The 26,438-nt window shown below is 40.1% G+C and overlaps 1 long non-coding RNA gene across 1 annotated transcript in view; it reads right to left on the bottom strand.

Moving 5' to 3' along the window:
* The window catches only part of LOC113420599 (uncharacterized), a 53,274-nt gene that overhangs the window by 2,218 nt on the left and 24,618 nt on the right, over positions 1 to 26,438 (bottom strand). Inside the window, exons 2-3 of the long non-coding RNA XR_015747990.1 lie at positions 5,844 to 6,001; positions 104 to 252 (exon numbers count right to left, since the gene is read on the bottom strand). This is a non-coding gene — a long non-coding RNA (uncharacterized LOC113420599). The remainder of the gene's footprint in view (positions 1 to 103; positions 253 to 5,843; positions 6,002 to 26,438) is intronic.

Genomic DNA, 26,438 nt, shown 5'->3' with positions numbered 1-26,438 from the left:
GGGTTACATGGAGAAAAAAAATCTGCCCAAATTGATCCTGAGATGTAATGTAATTTCTTCAGCTACATAAGGATTAATATTGATATCCCATTGCACTGCATACCAGATTCAAGGTAGTAGCCAATAGTTCAGTCCAAGCAGAATCAGGACAGTACTTAATAAGGAATTTCTGTTTCAGTGCCATACTTTGTCCTGTGACAAGAGGCCTCCTTAGTTTGCTGTTCAGTTTCATGTCCAAGTATAACATCTGCTCTGAAGAAAAAAATACTCTTGAATATTCTAAAGTTTTGTTTTCATGGTCATTTTTTATAATAGAGCATAAATGCATTTCTTCAAAGAAGGCAGGGAAGCTTTTTTACATCTATAAACAAATGCACAATGTTTCAACACAGGGAGATATTACCCAAATTTGTGATAAAACGCAACTGATTTCCTTGTAGGTGATCTGCAGATTAGGTTTCTGTCTCTGTTCTTATTATCTAAGAGTCGGCCTATTCTGATTAATGCCAGAGCTTGTGAGCAAAATTAATCAGTCATAATCAGAGCAGCTTCACTCTTCGCATTTTTATAAATTGCATAATCACATTTTCCTCCTCTACTTGAGGGATAATTACTGTAATGAACACTTGATTCCCCCCCCCCCTCCTAGTTAGAAATGTCAGAGATGTAGTCATTGTACAAGGTAATGTTAAAGCAGAGCAAAGGTTGAAACAGAAGATTTTGGTAAACATTTGTCAGGCTGACAATAATAGGACTGTTACCTTAATTTGGAGTAGTTTATAGCAATGCATATTTATAGTTGGAGCCCATAACCTGGATAACAAATTTTGTCCATTAGTTATATAATTTAATGGCACATATCTGTAACCTCATATGCAGCAGGTGGAAACCTGCTTATAAAGTGCCCACACCAGAAAATTCACCACAATTTGATTCATGTATTTTTGATGATATACATAGCTCTTTAAAATATGTGTACTTTTCTGTTAATGGGGGTCTAATTTAAAGTGGATTTCACTTTTTAGATTTCCATGTTGCTTAACACCTGTTACACATTACCCTCTTGGTTTATTTTTAATTTCATATTTTACTCTGCTGTGGCTTTTGTGGAGTTTGGATTATGAATTAATGTCCATATACCCGTGCACAATGGATTTTAGGATGACATAAACATCTGAATATTCTAAACTGCAAAATCCTATTTTTTTTCCTGTAGATTGAATAAAAATACAGTGGATCCTGGTTGTGTCTTTTCTGTTAATAGCAAGCACTGAAAATCAGATACATATATTGCTTTTGCCTACATGACTCAATTCCAACTAATGTACTGTTTCTTTAATCATATGGAATACCTTGGAAGGTTGATGTCACTGATAACTATGCCCAGGAATTTCTGGCATCATTGATTCCAGTTCTACTGTTTGCCTTTATTTATTGAAACTGAATAAAGAAACAATACAACAAGCAAAATACATTGAAACAGTTGTGTACAATTTTATGTATATTTGTTTTCTTTTATGTATATGTATATACAAATATGAGAAGTCTGTGAATAATTTTTGCATTTGCTTGCTTGCTTGCTTCTGCTCTAAAAAGCAAAGGTACAATACTTTTTCTGGACTTAGAGCCACGCTTGGTTTTTTGAATGCAATACTAAGTTTACTCCAAGAAGCAGAACGTGGGGCCTAAAGAAAGGCTGCATTGGATTTGAGTTCATTGCTTTAAATATACTTAAATCATTTTAGTACTATTTAGAAATCCTGACTTTCCTTCAAGACTAGTTATAGAGGTTTTTAGGGTGTATACCTGAAGTTTTCATGGACTCCTTGTGGTTCTGGAATCCCCGATTTTGTGCACTTGAATTAGATTTGTATTAAATCAGGGCAACAGTGATGATTTGTGATGCATATTTGCTAAGGATAAATTAGCCAAGATCCAATTAGGATTTGCAGCCCAATTTTTTTCCATTAACGTAACTTCAATAATGGTTCTGTGGGATAAACATTGATATGTACATTGAAACCTTCAAGAGATACCTAGTTCAGTCTGATACATCCAATTCATGCAGGTATCTGATTTGGAGATTCATTCAGAACATTGAGTCATCTTGAAGGTGACTCAGTCTAATACTCGAAATGAAGCTTTGTACCAATATTCAACCCTTTATGATGTCTCACTGATACATCATCTTCCTAGCGTTATTCCTGCAGGGGCAGGGTCTGTTTTTCAATTGATGAATGGCATCTTACACAATCAAATGCAACACCTGGATCCAACTGGGCAATTTTCATGCCTGCATTTATTGTCTCTTGCCATCTTTGTTTTGGCCTTCCATGCGAGCCCCTGCCATCTGTGTTAAATGGAAGGCTGATGTCTCACTGGTACAGGAATAATTAAATACATATTCAGAACTGGACTTTATGAATTTGCACTGTTCAAAGACTTAAAGCTGCCATCTTTTTAAGCTGGATACAGTGCTCCAGAAACTCATACAATCCCTAATTGATTCTGTGGAATTTATTGTTGGAAGCATTCCCCCTATATTATTTAAAAAAATAAACCTTCCTTCAAAGATATATGCAGATGTATTTTATTTTCTTTAATTGGGAAAGTAATTAAAGGATATATCCAGGTGCCTCATGTTGCTTTCTTTGGACTAAACTAGCACTTAAACCACTTCTGTACCATTCTCAAAAGTTTTCAGTAAGCCTTTGTGAATGTACTTTCGCAGATATTCACCCTGCTTCCTCAGTGCCAACAATTACCTGGATGTTTTTATTGAATTCCTAATCCTGTTACCCATTCAAAATCTGTTATTGGGGTCACCAATAATATTTGATCTAAGAGCAGATCTGTCGATACCTAAATCAGTATCCAGTTACCTCAATTTGGTATAAAACACCAAAATACTTTTTGCGTACATCTTCCTAAACCTTTTTGGGCAAACTTGGCTGGGTGTGTTCTGTTCTAGTTAGTGCTGACTCCTGGTGTTTGCCTAGGCAAGTCCCTGCAGTTTTCATGGCAAGATTTGGGAAGTGGTTTGCTACTGCCTCCTTCCTAGGGCTGAGAGAGAAGGCCTGGCCCAGAATTATCCAGCTGGCTTTCATACCTAAGGCACGTCTAGAACTCCCAGTCTCCCAGTTTCTAACCTGATAAACTATAGCACATCAAACTGGCTGTCACAATTTCCACAGCACTATCTACATTTATAAATAGGATTGAAATTTCATGGACGTTTTTGAATCGGAATGAGTGGCTTGGAGTTATTCATTCCTGCATTGGCTAAAATAGGCTCAAGATCCAGATGGATCTTGACAGACTAGAACACTGGGCCATATCTAACAAAATGAAATTCAATGTAGAGAAAAGTAAAGTCCTACACTTAGGCAAGAAAAACCAAAAGTACACATATAGACTGGGTGAAACCAGGCTCAATAGCAGTAACTGAGAGAGGGATCTTGGAGTCTTAGTGGACAACCAGCTAAATATGAGCCAGCAGTGTGCAGCAGCAGCCAAAAAAGCTAATGCAATCCTAAGTTGTATTAACAGAGGGATACAGTCAAGATCAAGGGAAGTACTAATACCACTCTATAAAGCCTTAGTAAGAGCACACCTAGAGTACTGCATCCAGTTTTGTTCACCACATTATAAAAAAGATGTTGAGACTCTGGAAAGAGTACAGAGAAGAGCAACCAGGATGATTAGGGGACTGGAGGCTAAAACAATGAACGGTTGCAGGAACTGCGCTTGGTTAGTCTAGTAAAGAGAAGGACCAGGGGAGACATGATAGCGGTCTTCCAATATATTTGAGGGGCTGCCACAGGGAGGAAGGAGTCAAGCTATTTTTTAAAGTGCCTGTAGGCCAGACAAGGAATAATGGTTGGAAACTGAACAAGGAGAGATTTAACCTAGAAATAAGGAGAAACGAACAATCAACCAATGGAACAGCTTGCCCTCGGAAGTTGTGGGGGCGCCATCACTTGAGACTTTCAAGGAGAAATTGGACTGCCATTTGTCAGAAATGATGTAGGGTCTCCAGCTTGGGCGGGGGGTTGGACTAGATGACCTACAAGGTCCCTTCCAACTCTGATTATCTGTTATCTGTTAAGTCAGATTCTATCTTGAATTGCCCCCATTTGCTCCAAGTTTGATCTTTGCTTTGGGCTGGATCACTGAACTAATAGGTATCCTTGATTCAAAATAAAACACACTTTATGTTCTCAATGTAAACACAAAATATGAAGTGATGAGGTTAAGGTTAGGCCCTTCGCTACAAAGTCTCGGAAGTGTCAGTTGCATGTTTGTTCAATGTTTTCAGGAAATAACCAAGCTGCCTGGTAAGATTTTTCTACCCTTTTAATGCACTTGTAGGAGCCAAGAGGGAATTCCAGTTCATGCTAATGAGGCTTCTAGGGTGGCAATTGTTCTGTATTAATTAGCATTACAGCAAACAAGTGTAACTTTGTGTACATGCCAAAAGTACAATAAGGGGCTTGTTATCCAGATTTGTTAATGTGATTGAACAGTGTGAGATGAGAAGGCAAAGAAATGCATCCAAATTCCAACATATACTAGGGCTTCATTCTCCTTTTGTATTATTCCTTTGAAGTCAGTAACACTGCAACAGGAAAATGGGTCAGTCGAACACAGATTTAATATTCATACTGAAGGGCATGCTTTCCAAATTTAATGCCTGCTGGTGTTGGCCAGATCACCCCTGGTTTCTACCATGAGGCTGATTCATGGCCAATCAGTCACGCTCCATCCAACATCTCCGACTTCAGATGCCAGCAGAACTACTTCAGAAAACAGCAGCTACTTTAATGAGATGCATATGTCACAGGCTCCTCAGATTGGAATCTTTTAGTGTATGTGGAGTGCAATGTTCATATGGCTTGTACAAATGGAAGATAATTTAATTCTGCTGTTGGCCACTCTCAAAATAAAGAATTTAAAATGCAGAAAAATAGTTCCTCCTGTGATTGTAAGAACACCAACTAACTGATTATGTTCACCCATTGCAATAAACCAGAAATCCTTCTAGGAATTGAAAATCCAAAACATTGCCAAGGTTTTGCTGGCTGTTTAGGAGGGAACAAATCAGAATTACTTATGTCACATGGCAGGAGGTGGAACTAAATTGGAGAAATCAAACAGCATGTACTGATGACCAAGGAATGTGTAAGAGAGCCAAATTATCCAGGATGAATAGACATTGATAAAATCTAATATCTTCCTGGTAATCCTTTGAAATCTTTATTCTAGTGTTAGGCACTCAAAGATAAATTTAAGGCTACTTTGTCAGATACATGAATTGTTTTTAGCTGATTTTAAACACACTCATCTTGTTCTATACAGAGAGAGAGAGACAGGAAGATGGATGGTGTGTAGCAAAGTGTATAGTGAATGCATGGGAATGGTATGTATGTGTGAAAGGGGGATGGCGTGATTTCTGTGTGAAAGGATGTCAATCGCATAATTCATTGCAGCTTACAGAATATGAAATAGCTGCATAGATGGAATTTGGTTATAAAATTGAGTGTAGAGAAACTGAAGCCTTAATGGACTCTTCCAGTTATGATTATCAATTCATCTGAGATTGGTCTCACAAAGGGAGGCTTTTGGAGGTAGTCTCAAAAGATGCATGGTTTCATACCCTGTCTACAGTACATTCATTATGAAGTTGTGTAGGATAACATGCTCTAATATATGAGCTTCCTCCCAAAAATAATTCGTTAAAGAGCGAACACACACGTCATCATTTGCAGGGCGTTAGTGGTTAAAAGCTACATATATATCTGTAATATGTCAAAAAGATAGATTGCAATGTTTTAGGATAATACCTCTTCACCTGGTCCCAGTTCTTCAAACCTCAGCTCTCATCTTAAAAATGGTGACCAATGGCATCTCCAGATTGTCCGAGTTTAAACTTAGCATGTTTATCCTTCTCCAGTCCAAGATCAAAAAGCAACATCAAATGATGTAGACTGCTTCCATGATACTGAATAACAAACAAGAGTAGAGCTGAATATCAATAATATATTGGTACAATCACATTCAAAACAGTGGAGTGGCTGAACATCGTAGTTTCCTATAGGTATAAAATGAAACGGGAAGCAAGACAGAACTTTATGAGCCATGGAATTGAGCAAAGGACTAGCTTCCATATATGGTGTAATAGAAATGACTTGATATCCATACCTGTCTCCCATCAATTCTGCTTGCACTGTTAGATCCCAGAGGGGTTGCTCTGGATCCCTCCCATTAAACAATGTCATCATGTTGGATCCAAGCGTCATGCTTTCCCTGTTGCAGCAACTGCCCTGTAACACAGCATCCTTTCAACCATGTGGATGGCCCTGACCCAGTTAGCCTTTTGCAAGGCATAAAAAGACTTGGCTGTTCCTCCAGGTGTTTGGGCCAGGAGGTTAAGTGAGCTCTGCCAGCTAATGTGGTTTTACTTTAAGTTGAAATTTGCCATTTGCAACCTCAGACATGGTTTGAATTATTTTAAATGCTGTTTTAACATTGCAGGCCTCCCAAAGCCACTGCTGTGAGATGGTGGCCATACAATAATTTAAATGAATTGATTAGCAGTACAAAACAATACCGTGTATTATTGTACTGAATACTTCTATGATAACTACCGTATTTCTCACAAAATAAGGCTGGGCCTTATTTTTTTTTTGACCCCTAAGCCGTCTTTTCGGGGGTGACTTAATTTCCTCCCCCACCTAGAGCAGCCCATATGCACGTACCTCACCGCGAGGCTGCTTCTATTGGCCGACAAAAGCTCCCTGAAGGCAGAGTCCCCAGCTGCTTTGGGGCGTGGCATGGCTGCCCATGTCCCCTCACCATTAGGCAGTCTCTTTCGGGCAATGGAAGCTCCCCAAGTGCAGTCACCAGCCACTTTGATCAGCTGGTAGAGCGGCCTCGGGCGAGAGCACACACACACTCCCGCCCCGAGGCCGCTTCTATCGGCCGACAAAAGCTCCCTGAAGGCAGAGTCCCCAGCTGCTTTAGGGCGTGGCATGGCTGCTCGTGTCCCCTCGCCTTTAGGCAGTCTCATGATATATAATTTATCTTTGGTCAATCCAATTATACCAACAATTCCAGCTATCGTAATATAGTGAAGTGTCTTTGTTTTTTAGCACCAAAGTCAATTTATCCATTTCTGCGCATTTTGAGATTTTTTCAATAATCATTTCTTCTGATGGAATTTGATGTTTTTCCAGTGTTGAGCGAAGGCTAATCTGGCTGCTGTTAAAATGTGTATTGTTATGTATTTGGTTTTTTTGGAAATTTGCTTATCAAAAATCCCTAGTAGGAAGGACTCTGGTTTGTAATCACCTCTTTGGTGATTTCTTCCAACCAAGTTTTGATTTTCTTCCAATACTTTTGGGTTTCTGCACAAGACCACCACATATGGAAAAAGGTTCCTTCTTTTTCCTACACTTCCAGCAATGCGGACTCATGTTGGGGTGCATCTTCGCTAACCTCAAAGGGGGAGATGCCATCTATAAAACATTTTATAAAGATTTTCCTTGTATGCTGCCAATTTGGTAATCTTATTGTTTCTGCCCCAAACTTTCTCCCATTCCGCTAATGTGATGCTGCGCCCTACGTTCTTACTCCAAGCAATCGTATTTCCTTTTACAATTTCTTCTTCTAGTTCTGTTTCTAATAAGTAGTTATAAAATTTTGTTATGTTTTTTTTATTTGATCCTAATAAAATTTTATCTAACTGTTCCAGTTTGTTATTAATTCCGAATTCTTTTTTGTCTTGTTTATATCTGCTTTGAATCTGAAGGTAAACCCATTGATCAATTTTATGTCCTTGCTCCTGAAGATCCAGCCTCGGTTTCAAATTTCCTTGTGGGTCTAATAAGTCTTTGTATTTAATCATTTTGGTAAGCTCCAAATTGTTTGGGTGAATCATTGCCTCCATTGTTGAAATCCATACTGGTACTTTTGTATAATGTTTTTCCTTATTTTCCTCCAAATTGTTAATAGTGCGTCTCTAATTAAATGTCTATGGAAATATTTTTGACTGGTTTTCCCTACGTCCCATAGAAAAGCGTGCCACCCCTTTGTAAATCATGGCCTTCTAGAAATAGTATTCTTTTATTGGTTAAATTCACCCAATCCTTCAACCAAACTAATGAGGTGGCCATATGGTATAACTCCCAGTTTGGAAATGCTAACCCTCCCTGCTCTTCATATCCTGCATTGCTTTTACATTTATTCTGGTTTTTCCCTTGCCAAATAAATTTCAGGGTTGTTCTATTGAGTTCTTCAAAAAACTTTTTATGTAATTTAATTGGGATCGTTTGGAATAGGTACAAGAATTTAGGGAGAATGTTCATTTTAATAGTAGCAATTCAGCCTAGTAGTGAAATTTGAAGTTTCCCCACGATTCTAAATCTTTCTTTACCTGGTGTATCAGTTTATCATAATTGTTTTCTTTAAGTGTCTTACAGTGTGGGGTTAGCCAAATTCCTAAGTATTTCACTTTCTTTGTCACTTGTATATGCATTATTTCTTCTAGTTCTATTTTCTGTTTTTCTGTTAGGTTTTTGGTCATTAATTTGGTTTTTTTTTGTTTATTTTAAGTCCCGCTACTGCTCCAAATTTCTCTAATTCACTCATCAATTTTGGTCCCCTGTCTTTTGGTTCTTCAAGGAAGAAAATCATGTCGTCCGCAAACGCTTGCAATTTATATTCCTCTTTCTTAACTGTTAATCCCTTTATATCTGAATTCCGCCTAATTCGTGTTAATAATGTCTCTAATGCTAATATGAAGAGCAGGGGAGAGTGGGCACCCCTGTCTCACTCCTTTTCTATCTTTATTGGGCGGTGCATTCCCCATTCACTATTATATTAGCTTGTTGTGTATCATATATAGTTGTTATAATATTTTCAAATTTGGTACCCAGATTCAAATTATAAATTTTTTGAATTAAAAATTGCCAATTGCCAAGAAAAGTATCAATACATAATAATGAGGTAGCGATATAAGTTAAAAACAGGTATGGTTATATGACACAAGTTAAGGTGATGAAAACAAAAGAAGATTTTGCAAACTGTTAAAATAGGCAGTCTCTTTTGGGCAATGGAAGCTCCCCAAGTGCAGTCACCAGCCACTTTGATCAGCTGGTAGAAGCGGACTTGGGGCAAGCGCACACACACACTCCCCTCGCCCCGAGGCCGCTTCTACCAGCCGATCGAAGTGGCTGGTGACTGCACTTGGGGAGCTTCCATCGCCCAAAAGAGACTGCCTAAAGGAGAGGGGACACGGGCAGCCATGCCACGCCCTGAAGCCGCTGTGGACTCTGCCTTCAGGGAGCTTCTATCGGCTATCGGGCTATTCTAGCCTAGGCTACCTGCAGGGCACTCCTAAAGGCAAGTTTTCTCCCCACCCCCTGCCCTTCCCCCCCCATTTCTCTTCACCTCGTGTGAAGAGAACGATGTGAGAAATGGCGGGGAAACGCATGGTTTAAATAGGCCTAATTTTTGGGGGTGGGGCTTAATTTCACCTCATGCCTAGAAATCATGCTGGGCCTTCCTATTGGTGGAGGCCATATTGTTGGAGAAACACGGTATTGCTGTTGTAGTTTTAGTTTTAAAAACTGTTGGAAAGACTACGCACAATAGGCCCAGATAATGTGACTCATCTCACTTCAGTATCAGGGTCAGATTCTGATCTGAACCAAGTTTGATCGATGATGGATAATCAGGGCACTCGTTTTCTGTTGTTTACTAACTTTTGGTTGCATTGTGGGATTGTTAAGAATTATCCAAATTGTCTCAGATATTTGTAATATCTGCCTTATCATGGAGATTCTCCGTCATCCTGGTCATGGTTGCCCCAAAGGCGCTTTTTTTCAAGAATCACCTGGACTTTCTGGCTCAGAGCTGAAAAAGCTGTTTGGATGAGAAGTGAAACATCTTCAAAGAAAAAAAAAAGAAACTCCAGTTGCTTCTTGAAAAAGCACCCTTGGGATCTGCCTTATCACTTTCTCTTTATTACCTGCTTGGTGACTCTAGCCATCTTTAGAGATTTCTTTTGTTTGCCCAAACAAATGAAGCTAGGTAGGTGATTTCAAGAAAAGATCTTTTTACTTGTGGAATATCTGCACTAAAGAAGTATAACTGGCACCCAGTCTAAATTATGTTTTAGATCCTTGTTTAAATAATACTTTTTTTTTTAACTGAAGTGCCCATGTTACTTTTATATATGTTACTTTTATATATTTTATGTTCATATTTTATCTATGTTTATATTATACCATTTAATTCCTATATCATGTGGATTATTTTACTATGGGTTTTGTATGGTTTAAAAGATAAAATAAATGGACAATCTGTTAAGAAAAACAAGTTAATTGTTTCAGCCATTAACTTATAATATCATACTGTTCCTGAACTCAGCCTTTCCCCCCCTATTTAAGAAATGTATTTAAAATTTGAATGAATTAAATGTAATTAATTCAAATGCATTTAAGAAATGTATTTAAGAAACAAATATATAACATATTCATTTTGTGGAAGAAATAGAGGGTGCAAGGAACCATTTGAGGAAGTCTCTTAGTGTTTTTCAGGTATCAAGGGGAATGCATAAAATGGAAATTAGCTTGAAATATTGAAGAATGGCTCACTTAAATACATATGTAAAGTGTACATGTACACAGGAACTGTTGCAGAAGGCAATATACATTGTTGCAGAACATACTACACAAATCAAATTCATCTTGATCCAGATTTGATTTAATCTAAGCCATGTATGTATCTTTTGTCATGCATGCATAGTAAACTACAGTACATCCATATGTTTCTTATCAAGAAGCAGCAGTGCATATATTTTTAAAAATATAAGGATGTGATTCTCACAATTCTTAGATTTCTTCTTTTTCTGTTTCATAGGCAACTTATTGCATGTCAACACAGATTCCTGATTCCCAATTCACAAACCACTGACTAAGCCAAAGGAAGTTAATCATCTTTTCCTTCTTTTCTCCATGGATTCCAGTTAATACTTTTAAGACCAACATCGGTTGCTTGTTTGCTTAGAAGGAAACTGGTGTGTGTGTGTGTGTGTGTGTATTCAGGATCCCTATAGATTTAAAGCTTCCCTTGATGCAGCAGTTTTTGCAGCCTGCTTCTATTTGAAAAAAGATTTCTGCGCCAATCAGATTTTTCCCAGTTCTTACAGTCCCTCAAAATAAATCAGATGAAAGGAAATAAAGCAAAAGGAAGTTGGGAGTTACCTGGATAAGGAAAGAAAAATGACAAGGCTGCTACTTTGAGAAATCTCAACAGGCTTTTCAGCTGATTAGCCCATAAATATATATTGCTGGGGAAAAAATGTCAGAATTACAGGGATTGTTGAGCATTGCTAGGGATACACATCTAACCTATTTCCCTTTGCTGATTAAAAATAACTTAGGATGTTGGCAATCCCATGTTAGGATGGATAATGGGACTGTGCAATTTCTTTGAGGGATGCATTGAATCTTCTCCAGATGACTTGCACTAAAAAGACCTCCATGTCTTCTTGTTGGGGGTTGCCCCCTGTAGGAGCCATGGAAACATGCCTTTTCAGTTGCCGCTTCCTCCTCTGGGATAGAATCTCCTCAGCCTTGTGAGGTAATCCAGACAAGAAGCACATCCAGGAGTACCAGTGCTAACTTTATTCAAAGGTTGCATCAACAGAATCTGGCAAGTCTGAAAGCATATCTTTCTCCCCTTCAAATACATTTAAAAAAAATTTAAATACAGTTTTAAATGTGCTTAAAATGTAAATTAATCCAATGTAATTAAATGCATTTCAGAAATTTATTTAAGAAACAAATAACAGCAACAGCACTTAGACTTATATACCGTTCCACAGAGCTTTAATATACTCTAATATACTCATTTTGTGAAAGAAATACAGTTTTGCAGTCCAAAAACCTGGTATGTATGTGTGCCACTTCTAGGTTTGCCACCTCCCCATTCCTTCTGCAGACTCCGTAGCCATTTGTCTGACCCTTGTCCCGTCTGCAGCCTTTCTCCTGTTTCACAACGTCATTCCCGCGTAGCATTACAACTATTCAAGTGGCCCCATTCCTCCTGCATTTTAGAAAATCTGCAGAGTTTGTAAGGGCAGGGCTGCTACAACCATCCCCCTGGATGATGGATTAGTTTTATTTGGGGCTTGGATGTTTAATTCCCACGTTTCGTGTTATTTTATATGCTTCTTTTAAAAAAAAAATTTTTTTTGTTTATATATTTGTTCCTAACCCAGTTCCAGGTTTGAGTCCTGTGTCACTCAGAGTTGGTGGGACAGAGCAGCCCAGTGGTGGGATTCAGCCGGTTTGCACCAGTTAGGGAGAACCGGTCGTTAACTTTCTGAGCAGTTTGGTGAACTGGTTGTTTGAAAGAAATCATTAGGGCAGAGAACCGGTTGTTAAATTATTTGGATCCCACCACTGGAGCAGCCTATAAGCTGCGCAAATAAATAACTGCCCTTCTCAAACCTGATCTGTATGAATCTTCAGAGCCCCTTGCTTCTAAGAGTGATCTGGTCCCATTGCTTTTGGGGCTCTTCTGCAAACATTGACATTTGTGAAAAAAAGGAAGACGATTCTGTGGGAACTTTTTCAGCTTTTGCAGCTCTGGAAGAAAGCTTGAGGCAACCCTCCCCTTCATGGACCTTCTTTAGAATCTTCCATTACAGGTAGTCCTTGACTTACAACAGTTCATTCAGTGACTTTTCAAAGTTACCACAGCCCTGGGGGGAGGGGAGAAAGTGACGTAGGGCCCAGTGGTGGGTTTCAAATAAACCCACCACTGGTTTGCCGAAAATGTGAGGGTGCATGCATGCGTGCATGGATGGCTTTTGCCAGGCGGCGAGCCTCGACGGAGCGGCGTTTCGGGGCCTGCTCCCCTCCATATCTTTAGGGAATTTAGGGAAGGAAAGGGCAAGGGCAGGGGCAGGTGGGCGGGGCCAGCCAGAGGTGATATTTGCCAGTTCTCTGAACTACTCAAAATTTCTGCTACCGGTACGCCTGAAAACCGGTCCGAACCGGCTGAATACTACCTCTGGTAGGGCCTTTTTTTCACACAGTGGTTGCAGCCTCCTCATGACCACATCAAAATTCAGATGCTTTGGCAGCTGATTCATCCTTACGACAGTTCCAATATCCCATGGACGTGTGATTGCCTTTTGTGACCTTCTGGTGAGCAAATTCAATGGGGAAGCGGATTCACTCAACGGCTTGGTTACTAATTTAACAACTGAGGTGATTCGCTTAACCACTATCACGAGAACAGTCACAAAATGGGGCAAATCTAGTGTCTCTCTGAACAACAGACACGTGGGGCTCAATTGTAATCATAAGTCAAGGACTACCTGTACTTACAAAACGGAAGGCTGCAGTTGTTTTTTTCCAGTTTTTGCAAATGTTGGGAGGACTGTTGATTTGCCTTTCTTTTAGCTCTCAAGCTTAAGATCCTGAAAGGGGAAATGGATCTCCTTAATCAGACTTAACAAGCAGGACCTCAATGGACAGGAGTTTGGATGGTTCTTGTTTTTATTTTAGCACTGAAAGAGTCAGACTACATGTTTCTTCCTTTGTGCCTCTTTTTGATCTACATAACATTATTTTTAGCATTGGCAGGACTCAAGGTGAACTACATCTAAAGGATGGAAGTAAAGATAGCCCTGGGAAGTACCAGTAACCACTCTTCTCACTACAGATTTTAAAACTACAGGTAGTCCTCGACTGATGAGCACAATGGAGCCCAAAATTTCTGTTGTTAAGTGAGACGTTTGTTAAGGGAGTTTTGTCCCATTTTACAACCTTCCTTGCGGCAGTTGTCAAGTGAATCACTGCAGTTGATAAGTTAGTGATCTAGTTGTTAAGTGAATCTGGCTTCCCCGTTGATTTTACTTGTCCAAAGGTTGCAAAAGGGGATCACATGACCTTGGGACACAGCAACATTCATAAGTGTGAACCAGTTGGCAAGCATCTGGATTTTGATCACATGATCATGAGAAAAGTCGTAAGTGTGAAAAATAGTCATAAGTCACTTTTTTCAGTGCTGTTGTAACTTTGAACTGTCACTAAATGAATGTCAACTTCAAACCAAGCCTGGCAGCAGCCATTTTTCTCTCCCTCAGTTCCACATAGAGGGGGGAGGGGGGAAGGAAGTTGGAATGCCTTACTAGACACAACAGAGAGCTTTCTCGTGAAAATCAAGGTCATCTCAACTTGCAATGGATAAGGTTGGGGAAGGAGTGCCTGGAGAGCCCACCAATTAACCCAATTGGCCAATGTGACAATTGGGGATGGGGTTATTTTCTATTTTAATTATATTGAAACCACGGGAAAGATTTAGAGTTGGTTTTCCTTTGAAGCTGTGCCAATATGATGTACTCAATAAAGAAGAATGTTGAGAAGGGTCCTACTCTCAGAGTTCTGGTTTGCTTGTGTTCCTTAGACGGAGCCTTGACAATGAGCTGTTGTAAGTCAAGGACTACCTGTGTTAAGTAAACTTCTATTCTCAGAAAAGTTTGGGAAATCAGAGAAGATAACTTCTCAGACCCTGTTATCAACAAAGAACCAATCAAAAAAAGGCCAGGCCTCTCTGACTTACACCAATTGGAAATGAACTTGGCTAAAGACCAATCAGAAGTCAGATCACCTGGTTATAAAGACAGGTGCTCAGGCAGTCCCTGCTCAGTTAGCTGTCCATTGTCTGTGTGTAGCAGAACACTGTGATGACCCGGGAAGCAGCACACACGTAATAAATTCCCAAACGTAAATAAATTTCCTTTAATGCCTCCAACTTGGCCTCACTGTTCAATTGTTTGCAGTTGGAGATTAAACTCTTTCCAAAATAGACTACAAAAGAAAGAAATACAGTCCAAACTCAAAGAACAGATAATGGAGAAATAAAAAACCAAAACAAACCATACTGATGGAATTTCCACGACAGACCAGGACAATTAATTACAAACTTCAAGAAGATAACAAGGCACAGTCCGCTGGAAGAGCACCAACCAAGATAAATCCCAGCCAGAAATAAAACATGCTTTGCTTCTAGCAACGCTGTGTTTTAAATGCCCCTCCTTTATACTTTCCCCCCCAGCTGCAGCCAATGAAGGGGGATCATGGCTGCTTCCACTCCCATAAACCACATTGTTCCCTTCTCCGTTCTTCCCTGCATGTCCAAGGATGAAGAGGGGATGGGCCTGGGTCTTCCTCTGACTGCCCAGATGGCCTCTGCCCTTCCCCAGCCTCCTCCACAACCTCCGGACCCACACTTCCACTCCCTGTCGGCTGTTCCTCCTCTCCCTCAGAGTCAGTCTCCAACAGGGGCATGACAGAACACTTTGCCTCAGAAGATGCCAGCCACAGTTGTGAGGTCACTAAACCCTGAAGCTCAACACTGCCCAACATATATTGACTGTGGAAAGCCTACACCAGTACATTGCTCTGATGCTCTTATTTACTCTTGTATATAAGTAAGGCTTATATACAAATAAGGCTTATATACTTCTGCCAACCTAGCAGTTCGAAAGCATGTAAAAATGCAAGTAGAAAAATAGGGACCACTTTGGTGGGAAGGTAACAGCGTTCCGTGCGCCTTCGGCATTTAGTCATGCTGGCCATAGGACCACGGAGATGTCTTTGGACAGCGCTGGCTCTTTGGCTTTGTCACGGAGATGAGCACGGCCCCGTAGAGCTGGAAACGACTAGCACGTATGCGCGAGGGGAACCTTTACCTATAAGTAAGGCACAGATTTAGATTTGCATGCTGAAGCTAATTTCCCAAAACTGCTCGAACTACCGAAGGCCAGTTCTTGTTTGGCTGCTAATGCATTTTGGGGGGGGAATGTTTCCAAATCGCATGGTGGGATTAGCCTCGATTGGAATTCATGTTCGGTTCCAATCACAGCAAATGATTACTCCTTGCCAAGCAGGGGGAAAAGCAAAAAAAAAAAAAAGGTGTCAGCAACTCAATCCAAAGAATTATATTAGCATTAATAAAGTGGCCGGGGCCAAGGCAAGACATGCCCTGCGAATGAAACAAAAAGCACCACTTTGGCATCTCACCGAAAGCTGTTGTGTGTTGTTTAACTTGGCACCCGTTTGGCTGTGTAATTATTTGGATCTGGATTATTTGCCGGGATGGGATGCATTCATGGTTTTTGTCAAGCTGTGAGCAGCTTTTGGAAAATCCTGCATTTGGAGGGAAATGTTGAGACACGATCAAATTTCTCACAGGCGGGGAGGGGCAAAGGGGCAAGGGTTAATTGCAGAAATGAAAAAAAAAAAAATAGGCAGCAGGTCTGATCCAGGCACAAATTCAAGTTAATTATAGTCCATCTGGGTATGAAGAGTCCAGGTGGAGAGGGAATGGCCAATAACAAAAGAGGGATGCTGTGGCAAGATAAATGACTATACCTTTAGCAGAGTGTAATAGGTACACGGATATATTGGTGTAGCCTTCTCTGGGAATATATTACCGTTGTTTAGAAGGGGGTTTATTAATTAGTCTACAGCTATTACTAACTGATGACATTATTTCTACCTACAGTGAAAGCTCTGTGATCCCGTTCGTAAGGTGTCATTCTTCCGGATAACTCCTACGTCTTCTCTCCCTTAATCTGATGTAAATCACATGGTCTGGTGTCATGTTAATGCCACCCACGCCATTATATTAAAGTGACGTGCTGGGTACAATCATTGTGATTGATCTAAGTATCAGCCTTCCATAGGCTCCAACGGATAAACAGCCTCCAAAATCCTGCAATATTCAGCCATGCTGGCAGAGAGTGGGTCCAATTGCATCGGTAGAGCACTAAAGTTGGAAAGGCGGTTACAGACCTGATTAGAAACCCTGCCACGGGTATAATATATTGGCAGTCTGTATCACCGGACAGATGATCAAGCTAATGATCGCTCTGAAACCCAAAGGCTCAGAATTAGGAATTCTAAACGTCAGAATTTCACTGATAGGTAGTCCTCGACTTACGGCTACCGTTGGGACCATAATTTCCATTGCTAAGCAAGAGATTATTAAGTGAATCATGCTCAATTTTACCCCCCCATTTTTTTTGCCACAGTTGTTAAAGTGAATCACCTGCAGTTGCTAAGTGAATAACACAGCCGTTAAGCTGGCTTCCCCTCCTGACTTCGATTGTTAGAAGACAGCTGGTTGCAAAGGTTGTAAATGACAACCAAGTGATCCCAGGACATCGTAGTCGTTGTAAAATACATGCCATTTGCCAAGACCCTGATTTTTTTTTTATCACATAACTGTGGGGGATGCTGCAGTGGTCATAACTGTGAGGACTGGTAGTCAGTTGCTAAATGAATGGCTGTAGGTCAGGGACAACCTCTATTTCCCTTAGATATTCTTGAAATAATTCTATGAACGTATGGTATCTACAATTACCCAGAGGTTTCAGTGTAATTATGATAATCGGCTCTCAGTTGTATGCAGTTGAAGCAGTGTGTAAATCTATATCAACCCCTTATGTTTCTTATTAGTGCCCAATAATATGAGCATTCAGGGAACATACATATAATGAAAATGTGCACGGTCCTAGTTGAAATGAATAGGCCATATCATTTCAGTCCTCTTCCAAAGAATCTTGATAAGGTTATATACATCATTATCATGCTCCTTAGGTGGAGCCTTCAAAAGCCAAACACTTGAGGTTGTACACATTTTAAAATTTAAGGACTATAAGGTTTACATAAGCACTTTCTTTTTACAACACTGAAAAAACCTCTACTAGCCAGAGAAAATAAATGCAGGTAAACAGATATCACTTGGTCAAAAATATGCAAGGAAGTTTACAGCACATTGCAAAAAGTGATTTAATTAATGCTAAATACACCTGGAAACAATCTAATAAAATTTAAATAATCCTGTCCAACTATATTGAGATTAAACGTTTTTTTTTCAAAGAAATGTTTATAACTGGCAATACTTAAAATGGAGCATATCTACAGTAAAAGGTGCCTGGAAATTTATACAGATCTTATATTAGCTTCATGATGATTTGTTTTTCATTCATCTTTGATTTATAAGGCAAGGGAGATATAGCCATGAGTAAGTCTAAAGAAAAAGAACCAGATTTGTCTTTTTCTAACTTAGATTTTCATACAAAGTCTAATAAAGCTTTCTGCAACTTGGATTCCATATGTTTTTTATCAGAAGAGCCCAAGGTTGCAGAAGAATGGGCTACATCAAATAAACATTTTGTACATGTACATAATGTAAAATACATTATTCACATACATGTGTATCTCAATCTAGGATCTAGGATCCTAAAACAATGTATTTTCCCCATTACATTTTATCTGTGATGACATAAAAGCAACAAAGTCACAAAAATAGGTAAAGTCCCTTTAATTCCTCCAACCTGGCCTCCAAGGTCCAATTATCATTGGCTGGAGAAAAAACTCCCAAGAACAGTTTTTAAAGGAAAGAAATTCCGTCCAAACTCAAAGTACATATAAATTATAAAGAAAAACCAACACAACCACACTGCAGCAATTAACGTGACAGGGCAGGATAAGGGATTGAAGGCGTCAAAAGATAATGAAATACACATACTTGGGAGCACGCCAGAATTCAGATAAGACTTGACAAACCAGAATAATTTCACACTTTGCTTCCAACAACTTTGCCATGCGCAGTTTGCCCTTTTAAACAGTCTTCCCAGCTGAAGCCAATGAAGATCAGAGTCCTTTCCTCCCCCGTAAACCATACAACTCACGTTGCTCTCTTCTCCATTCCTCCCTGTGTGCCCTAGGGTGAAGAGGGCGTGGGCCTGGGTCTTCCTCTGAATGCCTAGCCGGCCTGTGCCCTTCCCCAGTTTACTCCACAGCCACTGGAGCCACACTCCCACTCCCTGTCAGCTGTTCCACCTCTCCCTCGGAATCAGATTCCAACAGGGGCATGACATTGTCTTCATACTATTACTACTACTACACAGAATAATTCTACTCTAACAGACTTGACTTCAATCAATATCACCAACAGGATGAAGAATAAAGCTTATGTTTATTTCTATTCTAATTTTCCAACATTGCGGTCACCACTGGGGAGAAAATGGAAATCTCTCTTGAGAAACTTAGCCCAATGAGATAACTCTATTTAAGCAGGGTGGTTAGGTTTTGAATCATAATTACCCCTATGAGATGAGATTTAATCAGTACCAGATGACACATCATTACATATTTTAGTCCCACTTTTCATTCCTGTAGACCACGGGTGTCAAACTCGCCATGTGACGTTGCCATCACGTGATGTTTTGTGACGTTTTTCCTATCCATGGAGCTGGGGTGGGCATGGCCTGCACGTAACACATCCGGCCCATGGGCCGCCGGTTTCACACCCCTGCTGTAGACTATTGGCTAGAAGTAGATCTAATTTATAAATCTAGTATAGGCGGAGGTTGGAATAGAAGGCCACCAAGGTCCCTTCCAACTATGTTATTCTATTCTATTCTAATTTATTAAACTGATCATCCAGGGCCATGCCAATATTGTCTGCTTAAAAATCAACAAAGGTTTTCCAAAGTCTTATGCAGAAGTCCACTTCTGTCACAAAATTTGTCATGCCCCAACATAAGATCTTTATATACTGTTGTTGCTCTCTAGCCCCATCTAGTGGCCTGAGGGACAAATATGCCCCAACACACAATCTTTATATACTGTTGTAGCTCTACCCCCATCTAATGGCCAGAAGGACAAATACCAAATATATTGTTTAAAATGACCCAACCCATTTTACCCATCAGCCTTCACTCTCAAACCAAGTGCACTCTGGGAAGCGAGGCTCCATTTCCTTTAGCATTTGGAGAAGGCAGGAGCACAAAGAAGCATCCATCTTAATCTGTGGCACATGGTCATTCAAGGACAAACCAACATTCCACACAGAGCATCGCTAGTGAGATTTAAATTGCTTGTATTTATTGTTATGTTCAGTAGTAACTTAATACTGTCTATCTTGTATTTGGTTCTCATTGTATGTATCCCTATTTTCCCCAGTTTTACCATATCCTGTTCTTTCAATAAAGCATTCAGATCTACCCGCATGGTCAGTTTTATTGGAGAATAGGTGGGTTTAGCTGCGTGTCAAGCTGCACGCAGACTAACGTGTAGTGAGGACAGAACAATCTACTACATGGGAGGATCCAGGTAGCAATCTAGAACTTTCTGTTTGCATTCTTTAGCTCAGCATTTCTCAGCCTTGGCAACGTAAAGAGGTGTGGACTTCAACTCCCAGAATTCCCCAGCAAACAGTCTTCTGATATCTAAAGGGCTGCCACAAAGTAAAGAGAGTCAACCCATTCTCCAAAGCACCTGAAGTCAGGACATGAAGCAATGCATGGAAACTTCAGGAGAAATACAGAAATAAGAAATTTCCTGAAGTTAGAACAATTATTCAATGGGGAATAGATTGTCTTCAGAAGTTGTAGGTGCTCCATCACTGGAAGTATTTAAGAAGACATTGGATAGCCATGGTGTAGAGTCTCCTGCTCAAGCAGAAGGTTGGACGAGATCAATGGTCGGCATCTGGTGGGCCGGGGACCACTGGTGGTCCACAAGAAAATTTTGGCGGTCCGCAGAGAAATGTCCCCCCAAAGCACCCCCCTCAAAGCTATTAATCCAGGCTGCACGGGAACACAAGGCTGCGCTGCCCACATGGCCCATGTGAACACAAGGCTTGTGTCGCTTGCACTGCGAACAACACGAAGTAGTGAGGGGAGGGGGGGAAACTTGCCCGCCTTGCCCCATGCACCTGGCCTGGACACCGGGCTGCTTCTTTCCGCTTCTTTCTTCTGCTTTTGGCTGCACACAAAGAAAGCAGCAAAAGTCTTTCTTTCGCTCTCCCAAACTCCACCAGAAATGAGTCTTTGGGACCCTGCAAGGCATCCTGCTCCAAGAGGCTGCACCGGCATGACAAGTCTCACAAAGACTCATTTCTGGTAGAGTTTGGGGGAGAGAAAGAAAGACTTCTGCTGCTTCTGCTGCTTTCCTTGCACGAAGTCAAAAGTTTCTCTTTCTCTCTCCCCCTGAGAATGGAGCTGGAGCTGGTATCCTGCGATCCCAAATAAAGAATGATCGATCCGTAGAAAAACGGGGTGGGGAATATTTTTTTATTTTCCCAGAGTCTCTGGTCCGCGGGATTTAAAATTATGAGTTTGGTAGTCCCTGAGGTCCAAAAAGTTGGCAACCCCTGGACTAGAAGATCTGCAAGGTCCCTTCCAACTCTGTTACTCTACATCTTCATCAGAAGGTTGTTTTGCAAATGAATGCCTGGGAGAAAACACACTGTAGACCAGTGTTCCTCCACCTTAGCAACATTCAGATACGTGGAGATCTAAGGTCCTTTAAGTGTTCCAGCTGGGGAATTCCGTGAGTTGATATCCATACATCTTAAAGGTGTTAAGATTCAGGCAGTCAATCACTTCACAGCCATCCCAAATGAAAGCTGAATTATACAGACTGAGATAATTACCTAGTTTAATGCTCCCTGTGGGCTGATTATACTTGATGACCACAACAATCAGCAATAATAACTGGCGGTTGCAGATGACCCACTGCTGTTGATGGAATTTGTGTTTGAAAATTCTGAGCCAACGATGCTTTTTCAAAAGGCAACAGGACTTTCTTGGTTTTTTTTTTCTTTGAAGACATTTTGCTTCTTGTCCAAGAAGCGTCTTCAATTCAGTTCTCTCAGCTTCTTGGATGAGAAGCGAAACATATTCAAGGAAAAAGACCACCATCGGTGAGCTGTTGGACAGTATTACTTGGTCTGTTGTGTGGGTGCTTGTGTGTTTTTAGAGGGCAGGGAGTTTGGCGGGTGGGGGGAGTTTGGGGATTGTCATGTATGTGTGTGTGTTGGGTCTGGTCTCTGGGTGTTATGTGAATTTCATTGTATGTGTATGCTGTGTATATGCATACAATAACAATAGATTATTATTATTGTTGTTATTATTATTATTATTATTATTATTATTATTATTATTATTATTATTATTATTATTATTATTATTAACAACAACAACAAATGACAGTGTACACAACAAACGTGATAATTATGCTAGGTTTCGTATCACAAATCACTAGTCGAACACTTCTCAAGCATTTGGGACTGTGTGATGTATCGGCAGATTATGCCAGCAGATCCCAGAAAGGTGGCCTTCTGCAGCTGACCAATGGTGATTTTGTCAGTGCCAATTGTTTCTAAGTGCCTGCCTAGGTCTTTAGGCACAGCACCCAGTGTGCCAAGTGCCACTGAAACCACCTGCACTGGTTTAGGCCAGTGTCTCTGCAGTTCGATTTTCAAGTCCTGATATCTGGTGATTTTTTCAAGTTGTTCCTCGTCAATTCTGCTGTCACCAGGGTTGTAATAATTATTGCTATTATTGTTATTGTTATTATTATTATCCAAAAAAGAAAGTCCAGGTGGCTTTTGAAAAAGTCCCTTTGGGACAACCATGACTTGGATGATTGAGAACTTCCATAGGCACTTGAAAACTCTGAGTTATCAAATGCTTAGAAATGGCATTCATATGCTGTCTTCCCTGCCCTGGCCTGTCCAGATGTGGCGAGAGATTTGAGGGTGGTGAGGGTTAGCAGGCCCAACACATGTGAGGTCAGGAGGTTGGAAAAATCTAAATCAGTCAGTACAAGCAGTTACAAATCCTGAAACACTGAGCCGATCCAAATCAGTTTATTTTGTTTTTCTCTTCCTTTCCCAACCTACTAGGTATGTAATTATGAGCTGTCAAGAAACAAATCAGATATAAATATTCTGTGTTAAGCTTAACCCATGAATTGCACACTCTCGGATAAGATCAAATTGCTAGCAAATATTTAAAATAGTTGCAGATGTGAGGGTTGGCCTTTTGTAACACACTGACATCTGTGGGGCAGAATGAGTAGAGGGAATTTTTTTTCAGTTTACAGAAGCTTCCCTAATCTGTAACCTGGATGTGCTTAATAATAATAATAATAATAATAATAATAATAATAATAATAATAATAATAATAATAATAATAATAATAATAATAATAATAATAATAATAATCCCATTTATATATCTGTTACAATGGCCTTTGCTTGACAAAATTGAGTTCTTCTCTACTGGGTTATTCTCTGAAGTTGTGTTTATTGGCCTTCAAAATACAGAAATCTACCTCAAATATATCTATGTTGTCAAATTAAAGTAAAACTGTGATGAAAAGCAACTGTGTTCTACAAAAAAAGCAAGTATGTTTCTCCATCCCACTCAATATGTTCCAAGCTTACTAACAGGGGTCATTCAAATATATTTTTGTCAAAGAAGTAAAAAAAAACTGAAAGAATTGGAATTCCTTGGAGAAGCGCACCTTGCTTTTCTGCTCATCATGTATCAGCTAGCAAAATCAACTATCCTGACTCTTAAGGCAAGAGAGCCAACCTCTGTTATGATCAGAATTGCCAACTTTGGCTGGCCTGTGGTTCTCTTGAACAAACAGCAGTAATGGTACTTCCTATCTATTCAAAGGTGTGATTACCCCTTGGTGATTCCATGCCACCATTGCCCCTATAATATCCCACTAGTTCTGCCAACGGCTACTCCTGATGATACTCATAATCTCTCTCTCTTTTAACGACCCCATAATCCCTTGCAGGGTGGAGTCTGGGCAACTGAATGAAGCTGAGTGTTTACTGGCCAGATGCCCTTCCTGTCACCAATGCAGAGCTGTATTCAGCAGATATATTCTCAACGTGCGCAGAGAACTACCTGCCACTCCCTAGGATCAAATTCACAGCCTTCTGATTGTGAGGCGAGAGCTCCACCTTGAGGCCACAGCACCACTCTATTCCAGTCTGCCAATAAACGAGAATATGTGTAACTCAGGGTTGAAACAAGGTGTCATTGGTACATTCTGAGCTTGGTTGTTTTCTTGCAGACGTTTCATTACCCAAACTAGGTAACTGCCGATAATTGCATGCGTGCTTGCCTGCCATCACCCAGAAGGCAATGTGTGCAGGGCCTCCATTGTATGCGCACACGACCCGTGCAACCCGCACGACCAGAGCTTCTGCGCAGGCGTGAGTGTCTCCTATGCGCCGCCCCCCCCCCCACATGCACGCCAGATATCTGACAATCAGCTGTCGGTCGGGCGCGCGCATACACAGTAGACCTTTTCTGGGCGAGTGCTTGCGTGCTGGCAGTAATGGCTCTGCGTGCCACTTCTGGCACGCATGCCATAGATTCACCACCATTTCAGGCAAATGGTTGTCCAGTCTCTCTTCTTAAAAGCCTCCACTCTTTTGAAGGCTACCATTTATCTACTTCCTTCCTATGGACTGAGAGGAGGCAGGAACTGTAGCTCTTGACAGATCAGCAGTGATGAAATGACCCCTTCTCTTACAATACATTTTAAAGCAATGTTTATCAAACTTTGGCAATGCTAAGATGTGTGGTTCCATTCCCAAAATCCCCCAGCTAGCATTTTAAGAGCTGTCAGGTTTGAAGAAACAGTTTCAAAGAATGTGAAAAGCAAGATTTCCCAAAATCAATTGGCTGACATTTTAGCTGGCTAATCACGTGCACTAAAAACATTGAACTTTCGTTATAGGAAAAAAAAACCAATATCAAAAGATGTTGAGTATTAATACAGTCTATCTATATGGTGCTCTGCAGATGTGTTTAGATCCCCAGATAACATAGCCAAAACAGCTTTTAAATAATTTAATTTACAAGGAAAGTCATATTGCAGATAAAAGGGAACAGAACAAAACAGAACAGAATAGAATAGAATAGAATAGAATAGAATAGAATAGAATAGAATAGAATAGAATAGAATAGAATAGAATAGAATAGAATTCTTTATTGGACAAGTGTGAATGGACACACAAGGAATTTGTCTTGGTGCAAATGCTCTCGGTATACATAAAAGAAAAGATACATTTGTCAAGAGTCAAGAATCATCAGATACATCACTTAATAATAGTCATAGGGTACTATAAGCAATCAAATCATACTAGGAAACAGTCAATAAAAATCATTAGGATTTAAAATCCAACAGTATCTTGGTAGTCTTAATTTGGGGAAATTTGGTGTAAGAAAATGATTTCAGTGTTTCTGGAAAGTGAGAATTTAACTGGAGCAAGGATGAGTGAAACAGCCTGATTTAAGTTTAGCAGAAAGATGGTGTAGTATGTGCAATACACAGAAAATAGGAATGAAACAATAAAATGAAACAATGAAACAATCAGGAAAATGGAAAGGGGAAAACCACATTCCTGCCAAACTTGGCAGGGCAAGCTACTGTATATAAACAGGGAGGAAACTTCACACTCACCAGGACTGATGAGGTACCTAGTTGGGTAATGAAATGTCTGTAAGCAAACAATCAAACTCAGCACCAAGGACTCCACAGTTCAACCCTACACGTATGAGCTACCAAATTCTCTTCTCTTGGAACACAGAATAGGTTGAAAACCTGTATCTTAACTTCTTGCTTCTATTTGCTGCCAGGAAAATCATAAGCTTCCTTCTAGCTCTCTTCTTTTCCATTCTTGCTTTCTGCACTTTGCCTTTTTTCCCCTCTTGCTGTATTGCTCCTTCTTAGTTTGTGTATCTTTTGTGACACTTTAGTGAAGGAAAACCTGTCTTCACAAACAACCTAGTTTCAGGGGAGAGGTAAGAAAACAAAAGTGCTTGCAACAATACAGTCAGGAAGGAAACATCCTGTAATTAGAATGTCACCGCCAAAGAGCAGAGAAGGAGATAAAGATTGAACAACACAGAAGGAATTCTTCAACCTATCTATATCTCACTGTCTTGCGGTCAGTAGGCTCTGAGATGCTGAGAAATATTGCAATTAAAGCCATACTTCTCAGATTGGCTTAATTCCTCTGCCAAAGTGGAACATAAGTCCCAATTAAAGATATATCTGGATTATGAAAATTGCTTTAGCTAATTCCAAGTTAATGACTTGGTTGGATGAGATGAGATCCTTTTATTCTCAATGACCTCTTTCCTTTCCCAATAAGCCCATACATCATTTATCTGCTGTCATGGCCATTACGTCAATAAATGCTGGAAGATACTCCCTCTATAATTTACAAGAGTCCAGGTGACATTGTCCTCCATTTATGACACACACACACACACACAAATTTTATGCCTCCTTTTCCAGAGAAAAATCAATATCTTGATAGATATTGAAAAGGTGAACAGTATCCTTTCTCAGCATTTATGCCCTGCTCTTTCCACCTATTTTAGAACAAATTTCAGATTGAATCAACCCCATGTGACTTTTATTCCTAGATCACTATTTTTCTCTCACACATTCACATTCAAATAAACCTACATTTGCTTATTTATTTATCTTTCTCTTCTTAGTTTATTTAATGAAAGTTGC

This window comes from Notechis scutatus, chromosome 2, assembly GCF_049901735.1.
Source record: "Notechis scutatus isolate UNSWTSFEM ecotype Mainland chromosome 2, rNotScu1.2, whole genome shotgun sequence".
Taxonomy (NCBI): Eukaryota; Metazoa; Chordata; class Lepidosauria; order Squamata; family Elapidae; genus Notechis; species Notechis scutatus.
The sequence above is the reverse complement of the archived record's forward strand: the minus strand, read 5'-3'. Positions and strand labels throughout refer to the sequence as shown.